This window comes from Chinchilla lanigera, unplaced genomic scaffold (genome assembly GCF_000276665.1).
Source record: "Chinchilla lanigera isolate Chin_1 unplaced genomic scaffold, ChiLan1.0 scaffold00036, whole genome shotgun sequence".
Classification (NCBI taxonomy): Eukaryota; Metazoa; Chordata; class Mammalia; order Rodentia; family Chinchillidae; genus Chinchilla; species Chinchilla lanigera.
Window position 1 is genome coordinate 19591387 of NW_004955437.1, and position 11883 is coordinate 19603269.

Genomic DNA, 11883 nt, shown 5'->3' on the forward strand with positions numbered 1-11883 from the left:
CTTTTCTTTTTGAGACAGAGTCTCATTATATAGTGCAAGCTGGCCTTGAACTCACTGTGTAACCCAGGCTGACCTCAAGCTTGCATCCATCTTCTTGCCTCAGCCTCCTGAGTGCTGGTGTTATAGGTGTGCATCCCTCTGCTCAGTTTAGGCCAGATTCTTTTCCAGATTATGATATAGGAGAGAAAAACTCCTAACCTGAACGATATCTGGAATAAGTTCGTGTTCTCTAAAATCGAAGAACGAATTTTAGGAGCAATGGAGGTTAAGAGCAGAATATATTTATTGAGGGAAAGAAATATCAGAGAGAGAGACAGAAATGGACCCGAGTGGGTTGCCCAGGAAACCCGTCTTTTCCAGGGATTTTACAGAGCAAAATCACAAGGTGAGGCGGGTCCAAGGTGGTGGGAAAAATGGGAAATCACAGGGTGGGCATGAGGAGGGACAAAACTATGGTTAGCCAATAAGAACTGTTCAGGCAAATGGGGAAGCGAGTCACATAGCAAATGGGCATGAATACAGAATCGGGGCTTTTCCTGTAGGGGGTTGGGTTGGTGACTCTTCAAGGTGATTGCTACCTATTTAGAATATCAGCTGGGCATGGTGTCGCACGCCTGTAATCCCAGCACTCGGGAGGCTGAGGCAGGAGGATCGTTGCGAGTTAGAGGCCAGCCTGGGCTACAAAGTGAGCTCAAAGCCAGCCTCAATTGCACAGCGAGACCCTGTCTCAAAAAAACAAAACAAAACAAAAAGAGATCTGGCCTGCAGCAAGTGCCACCTCTCCATTTGCAAGGTATCTCCGTTTTCATACTGGCTTCTTCGAGGGCCTGGCCCTGTCTGACTGCCTATAATATTTCTATCTAATTCAGCTGCCTACAACAATTATGCTTGGTTTATCTCAGAATAGAACAGAGAGTCCAGCAGAGTAAGGTTTGAGTTTCTTTAAAACTCAGCAGGTGCCGGGCCTGGTGGCATGCACCCATACTCCCAGCACTTAGGAAGCTGAGGCAGGGAGATTGTTAGTGTGAGCCCTTCCTAGCAACAAAACTGGACAGGGACTTAACTCAGTGGTAGAGCATTTGCCTAACACACACAAGGCCCTGGGTTTGATCTCCAGAACCCCCCCACCAAGTTAATTAACTAAAGTAACATAAAAAATAAAACTGGACAATTTAAGAGCTGCTTACACACATGAAACTGATATTACTGGTTGCCTCTGGGTGTCTGAGCCAGGCACGGGAAAGAGAATTAGCTGTGTATTTTTTGTACCTTTTCAACTTTGTACCATGAACGTGTATAACCGATGTTATAAAATTTAATAAATCTAACAATAAAAAGTAGTTCCCAGTTTTCTACCTAGAGGTAGAGGCAAAGTTCTTTGGAGGTTAGACTCTCCTGTTTTGGAGAAGTCCTTTTAACAGAACTGTGCATTGAGGCAGGGGCAGAGGCAACATGCTTTCCCAGTGAGAAAGTTTGGGCCCGATGAGAAGCTACAACTCCCCTAGATGCTCACACGAGCCCACCTGTCTGCCAGGAAAGTGGCCACTGTCACAAACTCTTACCACGCCATGGCCTGCAGTGGGGGCCTGGTTTGGGCTGTGCCTCCCTCCCCCAGGGAAGGACCAGCCACCTCTAAAGCACCCAGAGGGGGTGCCGAGGGCGGGCCATGTGGTTGACGACCTGGCTGGGCCCTTAAGGGCATGGGAGACCTCTGAGGGCGGCGGACTTCTGGGTAACCTGGCGACAACTGTGTGTCAGGAGTGACAGCAGAGTGTGGCCAGCTGGGTGATGGCTGGGCCAGGCCCCTGTGGAAGCTGCCACGGCCTGAGTGGCATGGGACCTGGGGAGAAGGCGCCTGCCCACAAAGCCTGGAGAGGAACCGATGGCCTCGGAGGTGCTATGGGGAAATGGACACTCGTCGCCCAGGGAGAACACAGCGACCGTGACTGCAGAATGCATCCCAAGTGCAGGGATAGCGAGGACCCCACTGGTCGTGCAGCTCCGCATGGGGGATCTCCAGCCCCGGGAGGAACTGGCCCTCGGTCCTTCCCTGCCCAAAGAAGACTCGAGGGCTGGGGATTTAGCTTAGCGGCACAGCGCCTGCCTGGCAAGCGCGACGGCATGAGTTCGATTCCCGGTACCGGAAAACAACAACAACAACAACAAAAAAACGAAAATCTCTCCAAAGAGGACTCGAGTCTCTTCCTCCTCCTCCTCCCAGCTGCTGGAGCTCAGGCAGCATCAACTCACTCCCAGCCTCAGCGTCCTCGCCTGGAAACTGGCCCCAAACCAGAGCGTCCCATGAGGGCGCCTTTTCCTGCTCTCCCCAGCTGCCTGGCGAGGGCGGCAGCAGCTGCAGCAGCCCGGTGTCCGTGCCCACAGCCTGCTCCAAGGGAGCTGGCACCCATCCCGGCTTGACTCAGGCTCCTCTTCCAGGTTTGGCTCCAAGGCAGGCGCCCTCAGAGTACCCGCACCCCTTCCCGAGGGCGAGTCAGCGGAGGTTTAAAGAAAGCTCTCTCCCCCACGGCCACATCCGCACAGCTTGTATGGCCAGGGAAGCCTGGCACTCTCTGCCACCTCCTGCATGGACCCACAGCCTCCAGGAAGCCCGGGCAGGGCCCACGCCTGCCATGGAAACTGCCAGGCCTCCCGTCTGCGGTGCACAGTGAGCTGAGTGGAGCCCACCTGCTGTGGCTGTGCCGGCTGGGCAGAGTGGCTAAGCACCTCTGCGGTTGGGCAGCTAGGGCTCTGGATTCTGGCTGTGTGACCATGCACAAGTCACCTAACCTCTCTGGGCCTCGTGTTGGCATCTGTAAAACAGGACTGGCATCAGGGATGACACGGATGCTAAAACAAGGGTCCTCAGACACTCAAGGGAACGCAAGCAGGGCTGGTGGGTGGGGACAGTGGCTGGGGAGCTGGCAAGGCCCTGCCGCCTGGGGTGAGAGTCCCTGTGCAGGTCCGGGGCCCTGAGGTCAGCTGGAGACACAGAGGACATCAACAGGTGGGTGGCGGCCGGTGACTCACTGATGTCATGTTCTCTCCAGATGACTCAGGGGCTGCCCGCGGCTATGAATGGCGAGCTGTGTGCTGTGGCCTCACGGCGGCCCTGGCATCTCCCCGCCTCTGGTGGCGCCTGTCCTCCCGCCCTAGGACCCCTGATCTGCTCCCTGCTGCAGCCACGGCCCCATGCCCCGCCACACTACCTGGGCAGCAGCTCTCCAGTTTCCACTTGGAGGGAAGACCTAAAAGCCACACAGCACTGGGTGTCACTACTGCGGGGCAGCCGTCCCAGCTGTGTGGCCTTGGGCAGGTTCCTCTGCCTCTCTGGGCCTTGGTCTCCTCATCTGTACATGGAGACATAACTGATGTCTAGCAGGCTGTGTGGAGCTTAGTGAGGATACAAAGTGGACATTCAGGGAACTCTGTGATCTGACCTCAATTCACCTTTCTAGCCGGACGTGGCAGCAACATGCCTGTAATCCCAGCACTCAGGAGGCTGAGAGAAGAGGATCTCTACCACTTCAAGGCCACCCTGAACTACAAAGTAAGACCTTGTCTCAAAAAAATTTTTTTTCTTTCTCTAACTGTATTAAAACTTATATATAGTCTTTCTTTTTTTTTTTTTTTTTTCCTATTTTTTGGCTTTTTGAGACAAGGTCTCGCTATGCAGTTCAGGCTGGCCTTGAGCTCACTTTGTAGCACAGGCTGGTCTCGAACTCACAACGATCCTCCTGCCTCAGTCTCCTGAGTACTGAGATTACAGGACATGCGCCACCATGTCTGGCTATATATAGTCTTTAAAACCCAGAACACATACCTACACACATACACACTGTTACAGAAAGCAGCTCACCCTTCTCGGTGCCGTGTTCCAGGCACTAACAGCACTAAGGACTTATATACAGATACATTAGCACAACTAGTGAGAAAATGGAGGCACAGAGAAGTTAGGCAACTGCCACGGTCACACAGCCAGCGCAGGGGAGCAGGGTTTCCTATGCAGGCAGCCTGGCTCTGGACCCGGCACATGTGGGTACCCAGACCCCATCCTCCTTCATCCCTTTCTTTCCCTTCTGTGTGCACCCTACAAACCCCAGGCCAGCCCAGCCGACTCCCCACCAACCTGCTCCCCAGGTTTCCGGCCTTCAGAAGCATCCCCAGGCCCCCCTCAGGTCCACCCAAGTCCCCTCCCCTCTCCAGCAGAAAGTGCCTCCTGCCATCTCCTGCCCACCTGCTTGGTGTCAGCTGGCCCAGGACAGGTGATACCCAGGCCCCCTGAGACGCGCAGGGTGGGGGCTAGAGTCGGACCTGGGCGCGGCCCCTCCCCACCGAGGGGTAGCGGAAACCGACTTCCCCACCCACCCGAGGCCCCCAGAGAGGCTGCACCAGCGTCCACAGGAGGGACAGGACGGGGAGGCCTGTGGAGCCAGAGCATGGCGCCGCCAGCCTCACAAGCCCCATAATGCAGCGGGCATCAGGGCTGCAGGCGGGGGACAGGAAGGGGCTCCCACAGGGCTCCAGGCCCAAAGCAGCGCCCCAAGCAGTGCCCAGCCGGTAAACAGCGCCTGGCGGCCATGTGCTGGGGTCCTGCAGCCCCTGCCCTTCCCCACGGCCCCTACACCCTCCCCAGGCACGGCCAGCCCTGGCAGAAGCATCCTGGAGGGGCAGTGTACCTGTCCCGTCATCTGGCCAGTAGCTCCTGGGGGTCCAACCTCAGTCTACAGCTGGTCACTGTGACCCCGGCAGACACCGCCTTGCTCCCACAACTCACCGCCCTGTAGGGACCACAGACCTTGGGGTGGGTCACACGCACGGGGGGAGGCCACCACCAGGGCTTTCAGCAGGAGCAGGGGACCCTGGAGCCAGGGAAAAGAGGAAGGAGCACGCAGCCGGGCAGCTGGAAACCTACAGACAGCAAGCGCTGAGCTGCAGACACTGAGGGCAGGCGAGGGCTGGCAGAAGTAGAGACTTGCTGGGTGCGGTGGTGCCTGTTTGTAATCCCAGCACTCAGAAGGCTGAGGCAGGAGGATCACCTGGGCCATGAAGTGAGTTCAAGGCCAGCCTGAACTACATAGCAAGACCATACCTCAAAAAAAAAAAAAAGAAAAAAGAGGAAACAGCATCTCAGATGAAAATAAGCCAGGACCTTGAGCTCAGTTTTTCTCTGTGGAGGACGACAACTTCCCCTGTGACTCACACACTCCAGGTCTCTGATCTCCGGGCCTCTTCAGACACCAGCAGCTGTCCTTACCCACAGGGCAGGTGCTGCCGCTGCGGCTCGCTGTTCCCGGATGACAGCCGGGCACGCAGCCCCGCCCGTGCAGTTGGAGTTGTGAAACGTCTTGCTGAAAATCGGCACAGTCACAGCCAGGGGGTGGCCCGGTTTGTTTTGAAAACATTTCCTCAGATAGCACTGCTTTGGCTCAGGCCCGTTAGCACTTTCCAGAGTCCCAGATGGCGAGGCAGCTGGAGCGGAGAGAGGAGAGGAGGCGGGCACAGCCGGGGCTGCTCCCGGGACGGGCAGGCTGGGCGGCCGTGAGTGTGGAGAGCCCAGCAGCCTGCAGGCACGGCGGTGGGCGCCTAACACGTGGGCCCTGCGAACCAGAGCTTTCCTCAGAAGTCTGGAGGGCTCCCCAGCTGACATCTGGGCGCCCCAGACCTCCTGTGTAAAATCCCCACTGCTAAAAAAGGGACTGTAAACCTTGGGGAGTCAGTGCCCACGCTGTCTTTTTTTTTTTGACAGGGTCTTGCTATGCAGTTGAGGCTGGCCTTGAGCTCACTTTGTAGCCCAGGTTGGTCTTGAACTCAAAACAATCCTCCTGCCTCAGCCTCCTGAGTGCTGGGATACAGGCGTGTGCCACCACGCCCGGTGCCCACACTGTCTTACAACAGTGAGCTTCCTGTAGCCTATATGTCCAGCAACAGGTAAATGGGTAAAGAAAATGTGGTATTTACACACAATGGAGTACTAGTCTGCGATAAAGAAGGATTAATCTGAGTCATGGATGGAAAATGGATGCACCTTGAGACCATAATGATAAGTGAAATAAATCCTACGTATAAGCTTAAATATCACATGCTTTCTCTTGTATGTGAAACCCAAAATATAAATAATTTAAAGGGCAAAAGAACAGATAGACATAGTAATAGGAAGCAGGGAGAGGGATCTGTTGCAAATGGGAGGCGAACTGAGACATGGAGGCGGGGGAGGGATGGGAAGGGAAACTGAAAAGAACTGAGATATATGAGGTACGCGCACCAACCCCCCATGATAAACGTAGCCATTACGTACTGCAAACATGTACTAATAACAAAATTTGGAAAACTTTTAAAAATAAGTTGCCATTTTAGTTACAAAAACAAAGCAATGGCCTTCCCGAAGGAGATTATGGTTTTTTTTGTTTTTGTTTCATCTTTTTGAGGCAGGGTCTCAATATGTAGTTTTTTGTTTGTTTGTTTGTTTGGGTCTTTTTTCCAGTACCGGGAATCGAACTCAAGACCTTGCGCTTGCCAGGCAGGTGCTGTGCAGCTGAGCTAAATCCCCAGCCCCTTCAATATATCGTTTTAGCTGGCCTTGAACTCATGTATATCCTCCTACCTCAGCCTCCCTAGTGCTAGGATTATAGGTACAGAACAACATGCCTGGCAGATGATCTTTCTAATAAATTCTAATTAGAGCCTGCAGTGAGACTGCCACATGTCCTGGAGAATACGTATGAAGTACTGATCCCATGTGTGAAGCCTGTGTATCGCCAGGGCAGAGCAGGTATATGGAAGCCTCAAGTAAGAACACACAAGTAGCTGTCACTTCCACACTCCTTACATATTAAGCCCACAGCTGTCAAACACAGTAGGTTACCGCTGCCCTCTGCCTCTCACAGACCAGGAGAACACAGCCCAGGAGAACACAGCCCAGAGAGTAAACAACTTGCCGAGGACCACACAGCAGTACCTGGGCCTTCTAGCTTTTTTTTTTTTTTTGGTTTTTTTCTCCGGTACCGGGAACCGAACTCACGACCTTGCGCTTGCCCGGCAGGCGCTTTGCCACTGAGCTAAATCCCCACCCCCTCCTTCTAGCTTTTGAACTTGTATTCATACCCACTGCATAATTTGCTTCTGAGTGTGCCCTTGTTTTTGCGGGTGTGTGTGTGTGTGTGTGTGTGTGCGTGCACAAACATTTGCACCTATAAATGCGGTTCCAGTGTGTTCAATATGCCTGGCTGTTGACTTGAAATATTTGTGTGCAGGGGCACAGCTGAGTGTGTGTGTGAACTTGTGTACTGTGCCCACGATGGTCTGCGTGCTGGTCTGTGTAACGGGCTGTGCAGCCCCGCCCCCACCCATGCTCCCCCATTCCTGTCTCGGCACCCTGGCATCACAGCAGGCGCCGCGGGAGTCCCCGGGGAGCTCAGGCAGAGCCTTCTCACAGACCCCAGGGGCTTCCGGTTTGCAGACCCAGCTGGGCAGTGGCACACATCGCCACCCCCTAGAGACCGGCCCCACCCAGAACTCCCCTAGAGACCGGCCCCCCCCTCCTCACTGCACGCTGAGCCTGGAGGCTGCCACCAAGTAAACTGCCATTATTAGATGATGGGGACTCTGCCTCCCACGTCCAACACAGACGCGCTCAAAGGTTCACGAAACCCCAGTGTCACCACCCGCCTGAGCCGACAGGGCTCCCGCCAAAAGCAAAGCAGCTCGGCGCTACTGCTGGCGCAGAAAGCCTACAGAGGAAACGCATGTGTGGGTTTTGAGGGTTTCTTTGCAGGTGGGAGACAGAGAAAGGTCCAGAAAACCAGCTTTGCTCTGTCTACCCTAAAGCGATGCTCGGAAGCAGAGCTTCCTCAGCTGCCGTAACACCGCCGCCAGGCCTCAGGTCCTCCACATCGAAGCCAGATGCGTCCAGCAACCTGCTTCCCCACAGCGAGGCTGCTCAGGACTTCCGGGTCCAGGGCACACTGGTGGGCAGAGGGGTGCCCTGACTTTTGAGGCGGCCACAGTCAAGGAGGAGGGGCCAGGTGCGGTGGAGAGGACAAATCCAGCCGTCAGGTTGGCCCCGAGGTGGTTGTTTATTTGCAGCCTTCAGGGAGGCAGAGCTGGGGACTGGCTTGTTGACTTTCCACACTTTCCTCCAAATCCTCTGCATACAGTCCTCCCCAGCCCCGGTGATAAATTCCCAGGTCCCAGGGAAAGCCACAGCCCCTCTGCACACAGCCATCTTTGTGAGGACGCGAGGGCTGCGGAGGAGGAGGGATGGCGGGGGCTGGAGATGCGAAGGTACCGTGCTCGGGCTCCTGCGCCTGCCCTTCCCTGCACTCGGGCAGGGGACCAGGAGCAACCGCCAGAGTCAGGGCGACAGAGACAGAAGGCAGAAGGAACTGTCTGGGCCAGCCGGGGGCCACTCCACGCCCAGCCATGGAATCCACATGCTTTCAGAGGGCCGAGAACAGATGAAACAAATCCTTTCTGTTGAGGCACGAGATCTGTTTGTGTTCCTGCCTCCCAGCCGGGGTGCCCACCGGTGTGCTCCTCTGGCACTGTGACTTCCCAGCAGAGGTGCTAGGCACTATCAGGGCTCAGATTTGAGATCCTCCTGCCTCAGCTGCCCAGAGACTGGGATGACAGATATGGGATACCGTGCCCGGCTGCCAACTTTTTTTACTATAGATGCCACTATCCTCCGCAGTGGATGAAATGAGCTGGGCAGGTAGTGAGGACCCTGCCTCAGCAGGGTGACCCCACTCAGGCCTTGGGGGTAGGGCATACACGCCCACCAGACCGAAAGCCCAGCCTTTGAACCACAGGGTGCCCCAAGGCAGCGTGGGTGCAGTCCCTGCATTCCAACCCTGGCCACACACTGTCCCTCTCTCGCCTAATCTCATGCGTACAGCAGAGACCAGATGACTGCTGTCCCTCTGTAGGGAATGGAGGCCCAGCCAAGCCGTGTGGCTCTCCCCACCCCTGGCCTCCCTGGCTCTGCCCTCTGTCTTCTGAGGCCCAGCTCCCCAGGACACAAGGCAGGGTGGAAGGACAGCTGCGATATGACCCCCTGCATTCACCAGGCTGGTGACTACCAGAAGCGGCAGGTGAGTGCTAACCTCCCAGGTGACTGTACTGGAGACAGGAACACAGTGGCTCATTTGGAGGTGGCGATTTGGCAGCTTTTCCCCACCTGGAGAGGGTCTGTCTCCTCTCAGGTGAGCAGTGAGTCACCTCTCACCATGTCCCTCAGTCACCTCCAAGTCCCCACTGTCTCCTGGCCCCGGCTCCACACAGACGCTCCAGCAGGCTGGTGCCACCCAGCTTTTGATTCCTACGGGCTGTGGTGCGAGCCAGGCTCGGCAGGATGTGTGGAAAAACAGGGCAGGGCTGGAAGCTCCGGGGCCATGTTAGCAGGCAGCACCTGTGTTGCTTCCTGGTCACCATGGAGAACTAGCAGGGCCCTTACAGCCAGCTGGTGTGGTGGAGATGGACAGCATGGTTCTGGAGTCAGACACTCCAGACTCAAATCTGTCTCTGCCTCTCATAAGCTGTGTGTCTTTGAAAAAGGTACTTAGCACTGGCCGTGGTAGCGCACGCCTGTAATCCCAGCACTCGAGAGGCTGAGGCAGGAGGATCATTGTGAGTTCGAGACCAGCCTGGGCTACAAAGTGAGCTCAAGGCCAGCCTGAACTGCATAGGGAGACCTTGTCTCCAAAAGACCAATAAATAAATAAATAAATAAATAAATAAATGAAGAAAAGGGTACTTAGCATCTCTGAACCTCAGCTTCGCCATCTGTGGAAGGGAGAAGACATCCTAAACTCACAGGGATGTTCGGTAATGGCTTGCTGAGGTCACCGTCTGAGTGCTCCTGATTCCCAGAAGGCACAAGGGAGGAAGAAAGGCCATGTGGGGAAGGAACTGGCTCCACAGTTCCAGCTGAATTTGTACCACGAGCCTGGTGGTACACACCTGTAATCCCAGCACTCAGAAGGCCGAGGCAGGAGGATCACTTCAAGTTGGAGGCCAGCCTGGGCTACATAGTGAGATCCTGTCTTTTAAAAAAAATGAAATTGGGGGTGGACAAGCCTAAACCACCCCTTCCTCAGTACAGCCCATGAGCTTTGCTAATTCCAGTGTTTAGAAGCTTGAAATGCACTCGGCACCCCCTGAGGGTTGGGGGAGCAGAGCAGGGAGTGACACGTGTCATTTTGATGACATGCCTGTGCTCCCCCATATCTCTGTGCATTCTCAATCCTAAAAATACTGGCAGTCTGAGTTGCTGCTCCTCGGGGAAGCACGTGCCAGCTGGCAGAGAAGAGCTCATGAAGCACCCATGTGATATTCAGTGAGGGGACAGCCACCACTCCTCCACCTGCCGCCATGCCAGAGCCAGGCCCCGGGCACAGGCTTACATCACCCACTAGCCTCCTCTCCAGCCAGGCCAGCAGCAGCCAGGAAGAGGAGCAGCCGCCCCCAATTCCAGGAGCCTGAGGTCTCTCTGCCCTCACCGCCCACCCATGGCCCCTAAAGCCAGCACTGGAGCTGGATGGAATGACTCTGCTACAGATCTAGTCACGCTCAGACCACCGACTGCCAAGCAGCACCCTTCCGCCCTGGCACAGCCGGATAAAAAAGGAAACTTTTCCTGTTGCCCCGGAAAAGAGGGCAAAGGTGGAGCTCAGGGTCCCAAATAGAGGAGGCGGGGTCCCCTGGAGACACTCAGGGACCCTTCCCCCTAGGAAGACCGGTTCCTACCACCGAGGCCCCCCTGCGGGGCTCACGAGGAGTCCCCATTACACACCACCATAGGCGCCTTTAACTCCTCGCGCAGGAGTGCCAGGCACTGCACTGGGCCTGGGAAAATCCGTGGAACACCCTCGCCCCGGGAAGTCGAGCACAACTCCAGATGCAAGGACCATAAAGGTCTTCCTGACGTCCCTAGTCCCTGACCGTGGAGCCGCAGATCCTTCTTCCCCTCCACAGCTCAGCACCCAGGATGGAATCTCCGGGGCCCTGAAGTCCCCCGAGGAAGCACATCCGCTAGCGGGAAGGGTCTGCCTCATTCCAAGGCCCTGTCACCAGCGCCACCCCGTCCCGCACAGCGCCGGCCCGCAGCCTTTTCCAGTCCGCTCCCGGCGCCTAGCACGCCGCCCCGAGTTTATGAATCACTCCCTCCTGTCGCCGGCCTCGCCTCCGGAAGGGCTGCGCACACCCAGACACATCGCCCAGACAGACACCCTGAGTTTCCACCCCAAATCCTCCGGCTGAACCCGAGGACCAGCTGCAGCGTCTGGTTTCTCCTCCCCACTCCTCGGCCTCCGGGGTCACTCTCCAAAGCCCAGGCGGCCTGGCCCCTGCCCTGCCCCGGGCGCTCGGAGGGGGGTCTCACTGGAGGGCTGCGGGGGCCGCAGACAAAGGCGGTATTCTAACTGAGAGGCCCGAAGATGAGCCTGATTTCCACGCCCCAAAGCCCCGCGCTCCCACGAGTGCGTATCTGGAGTGGGTGGCAGCCGAGTGGTCGCGGCGGCGCACGCGAAGCTCCGCGCTCCGCACGAGCGGCGTCTGCTGCTCCAGGGAGGAGACGCGTGTGCCCGGCGGATGAAAATCGGGTCCTGCGGGATGTGGGCGCATCGTGGGGTTTTCCATAAGCCGGGAACTCCCTCTCCAAGCCTCCGATCGTTCTCTTCTTCTTCCAAAGTTTGGCGCGCTCGCCAGGACGCACAAGGCGCAGCAGGGCCGCCTCCCCCGACCCGGGACGAGGTTCCGGGACCCGGCGCTCCACTTACCTCGACCGCCGAGCCTCCTCCGACCCGGGCGGATCCGCTCTCCTCCGCCGGCGTCCAGCGCGGGCCGCATCCGCTCGCGACTCGGGCTCCGAGCCGGGCTGCGCGCGCT

General features: G+C 56.7%; 1 protein-coding gene across 1 annotated transcript in view; it reads right to left on the reverse strand.

The window, feature by feature from the left end:
* Positions 1–11883, reverse strand: part of Chst3 (carbohydrate (chondroitin 6) sulfotransferase 3) — a gene marked incomplete in the record, with an annotated part of 42103 nt that overhangs the window by 27742 nt on the left and 2478 nt on the right. The window contains 1 exon segment of the mRNA XM_005390020.2: positions 11775–11883.